This window comes from Phyllobates terribilis, unplaced genomic scaffold (assembly GCF_046119375.1).
Source record: "Phyllobates terribilis strain yellow unplaced genomic scaffold, ASM4611937v1 Scaffold_5__5_contigs__length_657084704, whole genome shotgun sequence".
Lineage (NCBI taxonomy): Eukaryota > Metazoa > Chordata > Amphibia > Anura > Dendrobatidae > Phyllobates > Phyllobates terribilis.
The window spans coordinates 621,161,276-621,178,738 of NW_027362765.1; positions in this window are offsets into that span (position 1 = coordinate 621,161,276).

Genomic DNA, 17,463 nt, shown 5'->3' on the forward strand with positions numbered 1-17,463 from the left:
TTTTCCGCAGCGTTTATGCTGCGTACAAAAATCCGCAGCATGTCAATTAATTTTGCGGAACTCCCGCCATTGACTTGCATTGAGACGCACAGAAACCGCGACTGTACATTTTTACAAGCGGCTTCTATGCGTCTCTATGTGCGGATGGTACCCAGTTCTGGAGGAGAGGAGACTCTCATCCAGACCTGGGTACCATTGTACCTGTAAAAAAAGAATAAAATAACAAATAGAGTTATACTCACCTGTCCGAAGGTTTCTCTCTGAAAGCCGGCATCACTTGAGGACCTGCGGTGACGTCACAGTCATGTGACCGCAGGCCCTTCACCGCTCTGTCTCGCGATATGCCGGCATCCAGGAGCCAGACAGGAAGCAGCGCTGCAGCCACGCCGGGGCATCGGGGGTGAGTATAGCTTTATTTGTTTTAATTTTTACGGTCACACTATATAAATCCATGCTGTTTGCATGGATTTATACAGTGTGACCTAGTTGTCAAGCACTTTCCAAGTTACCTGCCAGATCTCTGCTTGATTCCTACCTGATTTCTGTCTATCTGCTTGCATTCCTGCGGTCCGACAGTCTGCCTTCCAACACCTGTCAGTCTGTCTATGGATCTGCCCGCCCGCTCACCTGGGAGCGCTCACCTGCTACCTGCCTGCTAGCCTACCTGGAGGCTCTGCCGTCACTTGCCGTGACCACCTGCCCGTCCAGAGACTATTGCCTGCTCACCTGGGAGCGCTCACCTGCTACCTGCCTGCTAGCCTACCTGGAGGCTCTGCCGTCACTTGCCGTGAAACTCTGCAGATGGCGGGAACAAGTTGGAAATGGCGGACAATCGGCGGGAAACGACTGGTGATGGAGTCCGATGGCGTGGACCCTCCGGAACCGGCGGGAGACTTCTTTCTGAGGTAAACTTGCACTTTTCTTCAGGCACGCAGTACCCGGGTGTTGCGGGCACGTAATCCTGCCGACTACGCCAAAGTTGACGCGCCCCCTGGGACATATTCCTTTTTGAGGGGAATACCCGGCACCGGATCAGATGGGGGGTTGTAGTCTCCGAGCGGCTGTGACCCGGTCCCGTGCCCAGGGCGTCAAGCTCAGAGTTATGTGGCAGCTTTACAGATGTTACTAAAGTTCTTTTGTGTCGACTACGCCACCCGTTGTGATGCGGTCACTGTGGCCGCCGCTGCTGCAGGGTCCGCTGAGGCTGATGGTGGATGCGCAGCTTGGTGAGATAACCCCCAACGGGAGGGGTATAGCCTCAGAGGGGACAGGCGCAGAGGATGGGGGTTGTGGTGGTGCGATGCAGCCGGCAATGAAGACAGACTCGGGTTGTGCAGTTAAGGGTGTTTACTTACTGCTGATGTTGTACTGGTCACTCCAGCTGCTAGTGACCACCCGAGCCGTGCTGCGTCCACCAGGTCCTGGATCCGGCCAACCCCCAAACAAGTCCAGAGCGTGGCCCTGAGCTCTCCCTCTGTCCTTTCTTCAGCCGTCCCCACCAGTGATTCACCTAGGTCCAGCTCCCTCGGGCCTTCTTTTGGGACACCCTTGGCCCTGGGTTCCCTGACCCTTCATGTGGTGTGCCTTCGGGGTGAATGTGGTGGGTGACCGTGACAGACACTGCCCACGGTCTCCGGTCTCTGGCTGGGGAATGTCTTTGCCCCCACCAGCTTGGGTTCCGGTACCCTCTTGCTGACTCCTCACCCGGTGCTCTAATTTGGGTTCTTGGGTCCCTTCAATCTTCCCCCTCTGGGTCTTTCTCTGCTCCACTCTCTCTCTCTCCAGGGCTGCTGTTTCCTTCTCTCTCCTCTCCAACTGACTTGTTCTCAGCGTCTGACCCTGATCTAAGTTGGTGCCCTCCTTATATATCCCTCTATGTGTGAGCTCAGGTGACCAGCACCCAATGAGCTCCTATCACTACCCAGACTGCTCCCCCTATCTGCCCCTACACTACATGGGATGTACCACCCCCCTCCCACTCCAGCCAGGAACAGGCTCGGTTGTACCTGCACATTTCTAAGTGGGAGTACCGTCGGCCTGCTCCTCTGGAATGGGATGTATGTAGTGCATGCAGTCTATCTGAGCTCAGTTCCACACTCCTTCCTTACCCGGGAGTGGAATATCACACCTCTGGGTTGAGGTGCAATACCCCTGTAGCAGCCGAATCCTCAGGGTGCTACATTCCCCCCTGGTAAATCACAGCACGTCCTCGGGCTGTAAGACATAAAACACCAAAACATACAAAATTTTCATATGAACATATAAAACATATAAACATTATATATATATATAAAACTTTTTATATAAACATTCTCGTAGACTTCTCTTGTCTCTGCTTCCTCCTCCGGACACTGTGCAACGTGTGTCCGGGAAAAGTGCGACAGTCTCTTAGAAAAATCTGGTTTTCTTATAAAACCGGTAGGGGGCGCTTTAGGACGCGCAACTATTTACAGGGGAAGTTGGCCGCTCTCAGTCCTCGGCCAGGTAGAGGGAAGGGAATGGCTGCTCACAGTCCTCAGCCTGTAGGATGAAGGGGTTAACGGGTAACAGTTCACTGGTCCCAACGGGGACTATTTTAGCAGCAACAGTTTCAGTTTCTATATACCCCGATTGGGTAACTATTTACAGCTCCTGCTCTGCCGCACTCAACGGCGTCTTCCTCCTGCTCTTTCTTGATATGATGTTTCTTCAGACCCGTCCGGGTCCTCTGGCTCCTCCTCCCCGTACCGCAACTCCTCCTCCGTCAAGCGGTGTACGTGGAGGGCGTAAGGTCCTTTGGCACACTTGTGCCGGGTGAAAGTGACCTCGTCTCCGACGTAGAGGTCACGGCCTTTGTGACCTTCCGGCAGGTGGGACTCGACGTCTCTGCGGGTCACAAAAACGTCACCGCGGTTGTTACGGTCCCGAATAAAGCCCCACCCATGCTGCGGGTTGAACTTTATCACTGTCCCGATGGTGCGGGGACAATGCGCTGCACGGGGGTTCCTCCTAGTCCGGCTCTTCTGCTCCGCGCTCTGGATTTGGGCCTGTTGTTCTCTGACCCGCCTCTCCTCTCGTTCTCTCTTAAACTCTGCCAGCTGTTGACGGCAACACTCTGTACGTTCAGCTGCGGCTGCCCGAGTTTCTCCGGTGAACCCTATCAAATCTTCTCCCGTGGGGTCCCACACGAATTGGGCTTCTGCTAGAGGAGGCGAGACCCGAGCCACGGGCTTCGGAGCCGGGATTAGGGGCTCACACAAGGGCCCTAGTCTTTGCTGCCGCTCCAGCTCAGGGTACCCTTCGGGCCAGATGAAGGGCCGCCCGTCCGGCCATGTGAGCTGGCCGAAGAGGTCCTCCCCCAGGTGTGGCACCCTAGGTATTACGGGCGCGGGCGCGGTGGTGGTGGCGCCCGGGTTGCCCAGGCCTTGCGGCCAGGCCTGGGGCACCTGGAAGGTGAAGGGCACCGTTAGGACGGCGGCGCCCTGGGCTACCTGGCCTTGCGGCCAGGCCGGAGGCTCCGCGGAGGTAGGGGGCGCTGTTGGTGATGCGGCGCCCGGCGGTACTAGGCCTTGCGACCAGGCTGGTGGTATTTCCTGCTTTGTCACGCTCCGGGTCGAGGCGCGTGACGTCACAGGGGTCGCTGCGGCGGCTTCCGGTCGGGGCCTAGTCCATAGCGGTGACGTGGCGGCTACGGGCACAGCAGGGGGACTTTCGGGCTCTGCGACGGGGAGCTGGGGCAGGTGAGCGGTGTCACGGCTTGGGGTATAGGCGTCCCCTTTACCTGCCTCCATGCGTTCGGCTCCCTCCTCAGCGCCGTCTCCGGCCTTGGGTCCTCCCGCGCCATCCTCAGAGGCGGTCTGCTTCCTCTTCCAGGGTAGCGTGCTCCGCTGACTGGTCTCTGCGTGCTGAGCCATCTCCCGGCTCCACTCCGCCAGTATCTCCCGCTGTACCCGGGCCATCCTCCGTGCGAGGCCCTCCAGGGCAGTTTGTGCACACTCCCGGTCTCGGGGGAGCTGTGCTAAGATCTCCGCTAGACCTAGCGGGGTTGTGGACTCTAGCAGGCTCCTGACCATCGGGTCGGTGCTGCTCTGCTCGGCTTCCGGCAGGCTCCTGGCCAGCGGGCCGGTGCTGCTCTGCCCTCCTTCCTCGGTCTCTAGCAGACTCCTGGCCAGCGGGCCGGTGCTGTTCTGCTTTCTTTCCATCTCCGGGTGAGCTTCTCCGCTACTCCTTGTTAGACCTCTTGCCTCCGGGTGCGCTCGCTCCAGACTGCTCCAAGCGACACCCATCTTTTCTCTTCTCTTTCGTCTCCTCCCACTTCGAGGGCGGTCCCGGGGCAACTCGGTGACTGTCAGCTCCAGGGGGAGTTCTTTCACGCTGACAGACACCTCCAGCATCACAGTCTCTGTTGGTGGGGGCGGTTTCCACTTTTGGCGCCATTTTCTGTCCTGGCCCACGATGGGAGGTGGCCTCCTGCCCTCCTTTGGCACGCCCATAATGGCGTCCGCTGCTCTTCCAAGGCGGGAAATCTGCGGTTTTGGCGGGAATCGCTTCCCAGTGGCGGGAAACTCTGCAGATGGCGGGAACAAGTTGGAAATGGCGGACAATCGGCGGGAAACGACTGGTGATGGAGTCCGATGGCGTGGACCCTCCGGAACCGGCGGGAGACTTCTTTCTGAGGTAAACTTGCACTTTTCTTCAGGCACGCAGTACCCGGGTGTTGCGGGCACGTAATCCTGCCGACTACGCCAAAGTTGACGCGCCCCCTGGGACATATTCCTTTTTGAGGGGAATACCCGGCACCGGATCAGATGGGGGGTTGTAGTCTCCGAGCGGCTGTGACCCGGTCCCGTGCCCAGGGCGTCAAGCTCAGAGTTATGTGGCAGCTTTACAGATGTTACTAAAGTTCTTTTGTGTCGACTACGCCACCCGTTGTGATGCGGTCACTGTGGCCGCCGCTGCTGCAGGGTCCGCTGAGGCTGATGGTGGATGCGCAGCTTGGTGAGATAACCCCCAACGGGAGGGGTATAGCCTCAGAGGGGACAGGCGCAGAGGATGGGGGTTGTGGTGGTGCGATGCAGCCGGCAATGAAGACAGACTCGGGTTGTGCAGTTAAGGGTGTTTACTTACTGCTGATGTTGTACTGGTCACTCCAGCTGCTAGTGACCACCCGAGCCGTGCTGCGTCCACCAGGTCCTGGATCCGGCCAACCCCCAAACAAGTCCAGAGCGTGGCCCTGAGCTCTCCCTCTGTCCTTTCTTCAGCCGTCCCCACCAGTGATTCACCTAGGTCCAGCTCCCTCGGGCCTTCTTTTGGGACACCCTTGGCCCTGGGTTCCCTGACCCTTCATGTGGTGTGCCTTCGGGGTGAATGTGGTGGGTGACCGTGACAGACACTGCCCACGGTCTCCGGTCTCTGGCTGGGGAATGTCTTTGCCCCCACCAGCTTGGGTTCCGGTACCCTCTTGCTGACTCCTCACCCGGTGCTCTAATTTGGGTTCTTGGGTCCCTTCAATCTTCCCCCTCTGGGTCTTTCTCTGCTCCACTCTCTCTCTCTCCAGGGCTGCTGTTTCCTTCTCTCTCCTCTCCAACTGACTTGTTCTCAGCGTCTGACCCTGATCTAAGTTGGTGCCCTCCTTATATATCCCTCTATGTGTGAGCTCAGGTGACCAGCACCCAATGAGCTCCTATCACTACCCAGACTGCTCCCCCTATCTGCCCCTACACTACATGGGATGTACCACCCCCCTCCCACTCCAGCCAGGAACAGGCTCGGTTGTACCTGCACATTTCTAAGTGGGAGTACCGTCGGCCTGCTCCTCTGGAATGGGATGTATGTAGTGCATGCAGTCTATCTGAGCTCAGTTCCACACTCCTTCCTTACCCGGGAGTGGAATATCACACCTCTGGGTTGAGGTGCAATACCCCTGTAGCAGCCGAATCCTCAGGGTGCTACACTCGCATTTACTGAGGGTCTGCCACCAACTTCATGAAATCAGGACTGGTTCAGAAATTAGTAATAGGGACAGTTAGGTTGGACAGACCCATTAAAATTTTTACCATTGATAGGACACCGTTACTCCAGAACCTTGTCTAGCTGGTAACAGTGGAGTTTACACTTAGAGTGGGAACACTTCATTCTGAGTCCATCTCATGCTTTGTGTTGGAATTTGTCTGCTGGGTTGGTATTGGGGTTTCCATGGCTACATATACATAATCTGGAAGGATGTTGTTAAGTGGAACCCCAATTGTCATAAAAATTGTGTTAGTTTTATACAAATTTGTTCCGCTAGTCTGGAGGGTCTGCCGGGGTACCTGAAAGAATCCGGAGATGTGTTTTCAGAGAAAGAGGCAGAGATATTATCTCCCCATCGACCTTATGATTGTGCTATAAATCTTGTCCCTAATGCCAAATTACTGAAAGCTCGCCTGCTCAATTTGTCGGGACCTGAACGTACTGCCATGAAAGACTATGTAAATGAAAGTTTACGGAAGGGTCATATCTGTCCTTCTTCCTTGCCTGTGGCTGCTAGGTTTTTCTTTGTTAAAAAGAAAGATGGTGGTCTCCGTCCTTCCGATTTTCGTGAAGTAAACAAAATTACGGTTAAGAATACTTACCCACTTCCACTCATTCCTGACCTATATAATCCGCTTATGTGGGCTAAATGGTTTTCTAAACTTGACCTTAGAGGGGCTTATAATTTGATAGGTTTCCAGCAGGGTGAGGAGTGGAAAATGGGGTTTTTAATGTCGGAGGGTCTATTTGAAAATCTTGTCATGCTTTTTGGGTTAACAAATGCACCAGCAGTTTGTCTTTTGTAGGTTTTGCATCTTTTTGCTAGTGTGAACATGCTCTTATTTCTTGCATGTGTACCATCTTAGACCTCAGTTCACATTGCTTGGTTTTTTGTCTTGTTTGCATTCTGTGCAAATTAGGGGTGCGGCATCCCCCTTGTTGAGCTGGTTAGTATATATGTAGCTTCCCACGGGCTTAGGAGGTCTGATATTGGGACCCGGTTCTATTTGTCTACCCTTTTATATGCATTACTTCAACTTTGATATACAGTAAGGTTTTTAATATAGACAGTGTAGGACCATCCCAATTTAGGGTCACCTTGTCGCTGGTGGGACAGCTTGTATACTTTTTTTGATCAAAAATAGTTCACTAAGTACCCTATATTTCATATGCAACTTTGCTTTACATTTATATATAATGATGATAGGGTATGAGATATTTTTTGTCTTTTGTAGGTTTTGCATCTTTTTGCTAGTGTGAACATGCTCTTATTTCTTGCATGTGTACCATCTTAGATCTCAGTTCACATTGCTTGTTTTTTTGTCTTGTTTGCATTCTGTGCAAATTAGGGGTGTGGCACCCCCCTTGTTGAGCTGGTTAGTATATATGTAGCTTCCCACGGGCTTAGGTGGTCTGATATTGGGACCCGGTTCTATTTGTCTACCCTTTTATATGCATTACTTCAACTTTGATATACAGTAAGGTTTTTAATATAGACAGTGTAGGACCGTCCCAATTTAGGGTCACCTTGTCGCTGGTGGGACGGCTTGTATACTTTTTTTGATCAAAAATAGTTCACTAAGTACCCTATGTTTCATATGCAACTTTGCTTTACATTTATATATAATGATGATAGGGTATGAGATATTTTTTGTCGTTTGTAGGTTTTGCATTATGAGTGATATATTTTTGATTGTATTGGATAGTTTATTGTGGTATATCTTGATGTTATTCTTATTTTCTCGCCTGAACTAGATTCACGCTATAAACCTGTCCTTTTTGTTTTACAAAAACTTGGAGAAATGTACTTTTTTGTTCAAGAAATATCGTTCTTGGGGTTCATTGTATTGGCTGAAGGGTTTAAAATGGATCCTGGGAAGGTACAGGCCATAATTGATTGGGTTCAACCCCGTGACCATAAAGCGTTACAACGTTTTTTAGGATTTGCCAGTTACTATAGGACATCTATTAGGGTTTTTTCCCAGATCGTTAAACCTCTTTCTGATCTCACACATTAGGGGCTGGATCTTAAAGTTTGGTCACCAGATGCAATTGGGGCTATCGGGGCTTTTGATAAATTGAAAGAGTGTTTCATGTCTACTCCTGTTTTAATCGAACCTGATCTCCAGAGTCGGTTCATTGTGGAGGTGGATGTTTCAAAGGTCAAGGTAGGGGCTGTATTATCTAAAAGTTCCAAAACTCTGACCAACTTATGGCCATGTGCATTTTTCTCTAGGAAATTTTCATCTGCTGAGAGAAATTATGATGTTGGGAATTGCGAGCTTCTTGCTGTCAAATTAGCTTTTGAACAATGGCGACATTTTTTGGAGGGAGCAGTACATCAAGTCACGGTGGTGACGGTTCATAAAAAATTAGCTTACATTAAATAAGCTAAACAGTTGACACCAATACAAGCTAGATGGTCCCTCTTTTTCTCAGGATTACATTTTTTTATTATGTTCAGACCGGGGTCCAAGAATGTGAGGGTAGATGCATTAGCACGCAGCCTTGACTCCGTTTCTCCTCCTGAACCTCCATCCTCCATTCTTCCCCAATGCATTGTGGTTTCCATGCTATCCTCGGAGTTGGAAGCAGAGATACATAGAGTCCAGTCATGGGCTCCTCCCACTACTCCTAGGACCAAATTATTTGTAATGGTGTACCTAAGATTGCGTCTGTTACAAGAGTTTCATGATTCTGTCTTGAGTGGTCACCCTGGAGTCACAGCTACGCAAAAGCCATTGCAAGGCTTTTTTGGTGGCCATCAATATATATTGATATTGGAGATTTTGTTTCTGTTTGTGATGTTTGCGCATGCGCTAAAGTCTGTCATAACCGGCTGGCCGGGGAATTGGCTCCATTATCAATTCCAGAAAGACCATGGACTGTTATTTAGGTGGTGGTTGACCAATTCAGTAAACAAGCCCATTTTGTTTCTTTATTGGGGCTACCAATTGCTGAAATACTTTCCATGTTGTTTATCAATCATGTGGGGAGGCTGCATGGAATCCCTCTGAACATTGTATCTGATAGGGCGGTTCAATTTGTCCCCAAATTCTGGAGAGCATTTTATAGAAAATTGGGGATTGATTTGTAATTTTCCTCTGCCTACCACTCTGAAACCAATGGTCAGACAGAAAGGACTAATCAGTTGTTGGAACAAATTTTAAGGTGTTTTGTTGCATCTCAGCAGGAGGACTGGTCCTCAAATTTACCTCTTGCTGAGTTCGCCTATAACAGTCAGATCAATCAGTCTACTGGAACCTCACTTTTTTTGTAATTAAGGTTTTCATTCCCATTTTGGTGAATTTTCTAGGCTGAGCTCTGGGTGTCCTTGAGTACAGGTGGCCATATAGAAACTTTGTGATGTCTGGAGGGAGGTCCAAAAGAATATTGGGGTGGCTCAGCTTCTCCAAAAATGGAAGGCTGATAGGAAACGTTAGGCAGGTCCCATATTCAGGCTAGGTGATAAGGTTTAGTTATCATAAAAAAAAAATATTAAGCTGAAGGTACCTTCGTTGAAGTTGGGTCCTAAATTTATTGGCCCATATGAGATTCTGGAGGTAAGCATCTCAGTTGTCTTTAGATTGAAACTTCCTCCCTCACTTCATATTCCGAATGTTTTTCACTAGTCCTCTGTTGTTATCTCTTCTGTTTGGATCCCTCATCTCCACTTCCTACAGTTCCCGTTGATAGAAGGTTAGAGTACGAGGTGCAAAGGATTGTGGATTCTCGAAGGGTCCGAAATTCCCTCCAATATCTTTTTCATTAGAGGTGATACGGACCCAAAAAGAGATCCTGGGTTACGTCTCATTCCGTGAAGGCCAATCATCTGGTCAGGGCCTTCCAACTTCGGTTTCCTGGAAAACCAGTTGGTCTGTTGGCCCCCTAGAAGACAGGGTAATGTCACGATCCCGCCATTCGCTGTGTCCTAGGGATGCTGTGAGTGACCGATCAGCCACCCTTTAAATAGCAAGGGCGTGTCAGGCTGTGAGTGACAGCTCAGCCGCCCGCCCTATGGATAGCAGAAACATGTAGGGCTGTTTTCCTTTCTGGATAATTGCCAGGCTGTTTAACTGGCTGGCAATGTTAGATCATTGTCAATTGTAGCCTCAGCTCAGTGATGTATTTACTCTGTGCTCTGATATTCTGATCTTTTGTTGCCGGACCTTGGATTTGCTTTTTGACTACCCATTTGTACAACCCCTTATCCCTTTGTCTTTGACGTACCTTCCTGGCTTTTGACCTTAGACCTCTTGACCACTCTGCCTCACGGCTAGTCCATGAGTAGTGGCTAGCGTCTCAAATGGCTGTAGCAAGAAGGGATTAATATAAAAAAAAATATTGACGGAAGTGTCCATTTAAACTTTTTGCTGCTTTTCATCTTAGTTGTAAAAGTGTACTTGTCATTTCAGGTAACTTTATAGAATATGTGTGAATTGTGTGCTAATGAGGAATAACACTATTTTTGGCTGTTATCTAACTTGTTTACTCTCTGCAAGCGCTATCTCCAATTTTGTGTTCTCTCTGACTTAGTGTGTGGAGACTAGCTACTATAATGTTTTTCATACATAGAAAACACAGAAATATGGGTTCCTGATCTTCTTTCTCTGTAACACATTTATAAGCAGCATGTGGGCTGGTATACAGCAGTATTGATTGCTTTGGATTTCTGTCCAGTTCTGGGTAAGGTAAATTACTTGCTAGAAGCTTGTCACGCTGTCTCTGTATACTGGAGGTAGGGGGCCTAAGCTGACCCTAAGCTGGGGCCCTGACTAATCCCTCAACCTGGAGGTACTGTTAAAGGTACAGAGGTCCAGGCCGCCAGCGTAACCCCTACCTCCTGAAGATCCCTGCACCTCAGTAATCTAGTCCTGAGAAGGACCCCGATCACAACCAAAGGGAACAAGAAATAATATGCCCAAACACAGTATTTAGACGAACGAGACAGTACAAGGGAAAAACCAAAACCACCTTGCATACAAACAACTTCTCAACTACAACAGAGGGAAAACCAACGGGAAAGGAGATAAATGATAAAGCGAGGAAAGGGAAAAAACACTTCCAAATACACTTATCTCAGCAACTCCAAACACCACGATCCGCTCTGTCAGTCTGAATGAAATGCTTTCACCGACACCTCCCAAACAGACCAGCAGGTATATGAAGGAGTCTCACTACAGAAGTATTGATTGCAGCTGGGCGAGGCTGGACCTCATCTAGCCCAGAGAGAGAGAGAGAATTAACTCCCTCACTGCCGAGAAACACAAAGCACCAACAAGTCAGCTGCGAGAAGTCAGGCTGTGTACTCGTGACGATCTTCGTGGCAACACACCCGTGACAGTACCCCCCCTTCTACGAGGGGCCTCCGGACCCTCAGGGCCAGGTTTATCCGGGTGAGTCGTGTGGAAGGCCCGAACTAATCGGTCTGCGTTAATATCCGACGCAGGAACCCACATCCTCTCCTCAGGACCATACCCCTTCCAATGAACCAGGTACTGAAGGGACCGGCGATTAAAGCGTGAATCAATGACCCTCGATACCTGGAACTCCAAGTTACCATTGACAACCACTGGAGGGGGAGGTAAAGGTGACGGTACCACCGGCGCCACATACCTCTTAAGCAATGATCTGTGAAACACGTTGTGAATTTTAAACGTAGGGGGGAGGTCAAGACGGAATGCCACCGGATTAATAATAGAACTGATTCTGTACGGCCCGATGAACCTGGGACCCAGTTTCCAGGAGGGAACCTTAAGTTTTATATTCCTGGTAGACAACCATACCCGATCGTTCACACTTAGGTCCGGACCAGACACTCTCCTCCTATCAGCCATATGTTTGTATCGGTTCCCCATAGTATTCAGATTCTTCAGCACCCCTCTCCATACTGAAGCGAGTGATGAGGAAAATCGTTCCTCCTCAGGAACCCCCGAAGAGCCCCCCCCACTGAAAGTACAAAACTGGGGGTGAAAACCATATGCCCCAAAAAACGGGGACTTACCAGTGGACTCGCTCCGCCTATTATTAAGAGCAAACTCTGCCAGAGGTAAGAAAGAAGCCCAGTCCTCCTGGTTCTCTGACACAAAACACCGGAGATATGTCTCCAAGCTCTGGTTCATACGTTCCGTCTGACCATTGGTCTGAGGATGAAAAGCCGATGAGAATGACAACTGCATCCCCCGCCGTGCACAAAACGCCTTCCAGAACTTAGACACAAACTGAGACCCCCGATCAGACACCACCTCGGAGGGTACCCCGTGAAGCCTCACAATCTCCCCAATGAACACCTGCGCAAGAGTTTTAGCATTAGGGAGAGCCGGAAGAGCGATAAAATGTGCCATCTTGCTGAACCTGTCCACTACAACGAGTATGACCGTTTTACCCGAAGACGGAGGGAGGTCCGTAATAAAGTCCATAGACAGATGAGTCCAAGGACGCTCCGGGATCTTCAAAGGTAAGAGGGCCCCAGACGGACGGGTATGTGAGGTCTTAGAGCGCGCACAAACCCCACAGGACGCGACAAAAGTTACCACCTCCTTATGTAAATTAGGCCACCAAAACCGACGCGAGAGGAGATCCACAGTTGCTTTACTCCCCGGGTGTCCTGCAAAAACTGAGTTATGGTGTGCCTCGATCACCTTTTGTCGCAACTGATCTGGAACAAACAGTCTCCCTGGAGGTCCAACAGGGGCGTCCCCCTGAGCCTCCAATACCTCCTCCTCCAGCTCAGAGCATACTGCCGAAACCACCACCCCCTCCTGAAGGATAGGAATCGGGTCGTCCGTATTCCCGGCCCCCGGGAAACTACGAGATAAGGCATCCGCCTTTACATTTTTTGACCCAGGACGATATGTAACGACAAAATTAAACCTGGTAAAAAACAATGACCACCTAGCTTGTCTGGGATTCAGACGTTTCGCGGACTCCAGATATAGCAGGTTCTTGTGATCGGTGATGACGGTGACCGGATGAACTGCCCCCTCCAGAAAATGGCGCCACTCCTCAAAAGCTAACTTAATGGCCAAGAGTTCCCTATTGCCGACATCGTAATTCCTCTCAGCGGACGACAATTTTTTAGAGAAAAAGGCGCACGGATGCCACTTACCAGGGGACGAACCCTGTGACAATACTGCTCCCACCCCTACCTCGGAAGCGTCTACCTCTACAATGAATGGCTGAGACGCATCAGGTTGAATGAGTATGGGCGCCGAGGCAAAACAGTTTTTCAAAGAGGAGAATGCTTGACAAGCCTTGTCAGACCACCTAGAAAAATCCGTCCTCTTTTTAGTCATGTCAGTGAGAGGCTTAACCATGGACGAGAAATTACGAATGAACTTTCGGTAATAATTAGCAAACCCCAGGAAACGTTGTAGTGCCTTAAGATTCTCTGGCCGATCCCACTCAAGAACTGCCCGCACTTTCCCAGGGTCCATACGAAAACCGGACGCTGAAACCAGGAAGCCTAAAAACTGGAGTTCCTGTACGGCGAACACACACTTTTCCCACTTGGCATACAGTTTATTATCCCGCAAGATCTGTAACACCTGCCTAACGTGCTCCTGATGAGACACCAGATCCGGCGAGTAAATTAGGATATCATCCAGATATATGACAACAAACTGTCCCACCAAGCGGCGAAAAATGTCATTAACAAAGTGTTGGAACACCGCCGGGGCATTAGTCAGACCGAATGGCATGACAAGGTTCTCATAATGCCCCTCCGGAGTGTTAAACGCCGTCTTCCACTCATCCCCCTCCTTCATCCTAATCAGATTGTACGCCCCCCTGAGATCCAACTTAGAAAACCATTTGGCGCCCACGATCTGATTAAAGAGATCGGGAATAAGTGGGAGCGGATACGGATCTCGGACCGTAATCCGATTAAGTTCACGGAAATCCAGGCAAGGGCGTAGGCCTCCATCTTTCTTCTTAACAAAGAAGAACCCCGCAGCCACCGGTGAAGATGAAGGTCTAATATGCCCCTTAGCCAGACTTTCTGAGATATAATCCTTCATGGCCTGCCTCTCAGGACCAGAAAGGTTATACAACCTAGCTTTAGGTAACTTGGCCTCAGGGAGCAGTTTTACAGAACAGTCATACACGCGATGAGGAGGTAGTTCCTGACACCCTTTCTCCGAGAATACATCCTCAAAGTCCGCCAGAAATGGAGGTAAGACCCAAGGAGTAACCGCACCAATGACCGTGTTCATGCAGTTTTTATTACAGAATTTACTCCATTGGCTTATCTCCCTGGTTTGCCAATTAATAACCGGGTTATGCTTAGCTAACCAAGGAAGGCCCAACACAATAGGAGTGGGAAGACCCTCCAACACGTAGCAAGACAACAGTTCTTTATGTATTGCCCCCACTTGAAGTTTTACGTCATGCACAACTTGCAAAAAACTTCCCTGCCCGAGAGGCCTGGCATCGATCGAGAATATGGGGATGGGTTTAGCCAACTCACTCAACCGCATACCTTGAACCCGGGCAAACCGAGCATCAACCAGATTAGCCCCGGCCCCACTATCCAGAAGAACAGATATCCTCTCAGTTCTTGTACCCACCACCACCTCCGCCGGTACGAGAAACTGAGACGAACCTAGGGACGAAATACCTACTCCCAGATTGCCGTCCACCACACAACCTGGGATCAACAGTTTTCCGACGACTCTTCACTCTGCAAGGGACGGGATGGACACCCCCCAATAAAATGTCCCTTTCTGCCGCAGAAGAAACACCTTCCTGCCTTATGGCGCACCACCGGTCCCCTCCCCCGAAATGATGTCCCTCCTAATTGCATAGGCTCCTCTGGACTGACCAGGGGAACCACCATATGAGGGGACCTTGTAGGAGGTGGAGTCATCACAGGGGGTAGAGTTATCCCGCACCTCTCCCGAAGCCGTCTGTCCACGCGAATAGCGAGGGCCATAGCGGCTTCCAGAGACACGGGAGAGTCATACTGTGCCAACACATCCTGTAATTTGTCGGATAAACCATGACAAAACTGGCTCCTAAGAGCCGGGTCATTCCACTGGGTGTCCGTGGCCCACCTACGGAAATCCGAACAGAATTCCTCCGCCGGACGATCTCCCTGCTGGATCCTACGTAACTTAGACTCAGCAAGGGAGATCCGATCTGGGTCATCATATACGAGTCCCAGGGCAGCGAAAAACCTATCCACTGACTGGAGAGCCGGGGAACCCGGGGGAAGAGAGAACGCCCAAGATTGTGGGTCCCCTTGTAGGAGCGAGATGACAATTCCCACCCTTTGTTCTTCACTCCCCGATGACCGAGGCCGCAGCCGAAAGTACAATTTACATGCCTCCCGGAAAACAAAAAACTTGTCCCGCCCCCCAGTGAACCTATCAGGGAGAGCTACTTTAGGTTCTGGTCCGGCTTGCTCCTGAGGATGCCAAACCTTGGACCTAACGTCCGCCAGCTCCATGGACAAACTCTGCAATTGCCGAGCTAGACCGGCTACTGGATCCATAGTAGCTGGAGAAAAACTAAGTGGGTCGGTGAAAATGTCACGCTGTCTCTGTATACTGGAGGTAGGGGCCTAAGCTGACCCTAAGCTGGGGCCCTGACTAATCCCTCAACCTGGAGGTACTGTTAAAGGTACAGAGGTCCAGGCCGCCAGCGTAACCCCTACCTCCTGAAGATCCCTGCACCTCAGTAATCTAGTCCTGAGAAGGACCCCGATCACAACCAAAGGGAACAAGAAATAATATGCCCAAACACAGTATTTAGACGAACGAGACAGTACAAGGGAAAAACCAAAACCACCTTGCATACAAACAACTTCTCAACTACAACAGAGGGAAAACCAACGGGAAAGGAGATAAATGATAAAGCGAGGAAAGGGAAAAAACACTTCCAAATACACTTATCTCAGCAACTCCAAACACCACGATCCGCTCTGTCAGTCTGAATGAAATGCTTTCACCGACACCTCCCAAACAGACCAGCAGGTATATGAAGGAGTCTCACTACAGAAGTATTGATTGCAGCTGGGCGAGGCTGGACCTCATCTAGCCCAGAGAGAGAGAGAGAATTAACTCCCTCACTGCCGAGAAACACAAAGCACCAACAAGTCAGCTGCGAGAAGTCAGGCTGTGTACTCGTGACGATCTTCGTGGCAACACACCCGTGACAAAGCTGCAGCATGGATCCATTTTTCTGCCTGTGTTAGTGATTCTGTCTGCTCTTCCTTCCTCCACTATCCTTTCGCCTTAGAGTTTAAAGGGAACCTGTCATGTCCTATCTACTATGTAAACTGCCCCCATTGCTTTATAACACTCTTTTTTCATTAAAATTGGGTTATGAGTCATCATGAGTATGTAGCATTTTATATACTTATATCATACCTGCTCGTTTAGTCAAAGGGGTGGAATCCTCGCACTCTGGAAACCACAGGCAAGTAGGAAACGTTCCTGTTGACCACACGCAAGCAGACGGGATGCTGGAAACCACTGTCAGGCGGGGAACGTCAAGGAGATCACAGACAGGTAGCAGACAAAATTCCGGAGTAACAAGAAAGTCTAATACCATGGAATCTGCACATACCCAGGAGGATGCGCTGAAAACCACAGGCAGACAAATAGAAGAGGTCCTACAAGACCAGGAACAGGTAGCACACAGAAGTCCAGAGAAACTAGACAGTCTGAACAACTTGGTAGCCCCAGACAGCAAGGAAGATGTCCTGGGAACTGCAGTCCGGTTGCGATACTGGAAACTGCAGGCAAATAAGTAGCAATACTGGAAACTGCATGCAAGCAGGTGAGGTCCTCCACTGACGGGTAGCAAGGTTACTGGAAACCGCAGACAAGTAGGTGACGTCCTCCTCTGACAGGTAGAAAGTTTACTGGAAACCGCAGACAAGTAGCTCATGGATGGGAAACTACAGAAAGCCAGGAGACATCCTGATGACTGTGTACTTCAATTGTACACAGACAACTAAGAGAGTTACTAGCTGTAGCGCTGGCGTCCCTGCCCTCTCCTAGGCAGGGACGCTGCTCCCCTCACCGCTCTGCTCCGTGCCCGGCGTCCTCTCCCCGCTCTGCTGTCAGCGCGCGCTCCTTCCCGGCGTCCTCCTCCCGCTCTGCTCTCAGCGCGCGCTCCTTCCCGGCCCCTGTGCTTAGGGCGCGCGCGCGCGCGCTCCCCTCCTCTTAAAGGGGCCGCGCGCGCCGTCCTAAGGAGTCCCCGGCCAATGGCCGGAGGACTTCATCATATATAAGGCACCTCCTCCAAAATGGAGGTGCCCGAGCAATGTTGTTTGCACCTGTGTCTCACCTGTGCTTCAGCCCTCAGGTCCCGTTGCCAGTTACCTGCCAGTTACCTGCCAGTTTCCTGCCAGTTACCTGCCTGATTCCTGCCTGAATACTTGTTACCTGTCTGCCAGTCTGAGGTCCGACGGTCTGCCTTACTACTCCTGTCAGTCTGTCTAAAGGACCAGCCTGCCCGCTCACC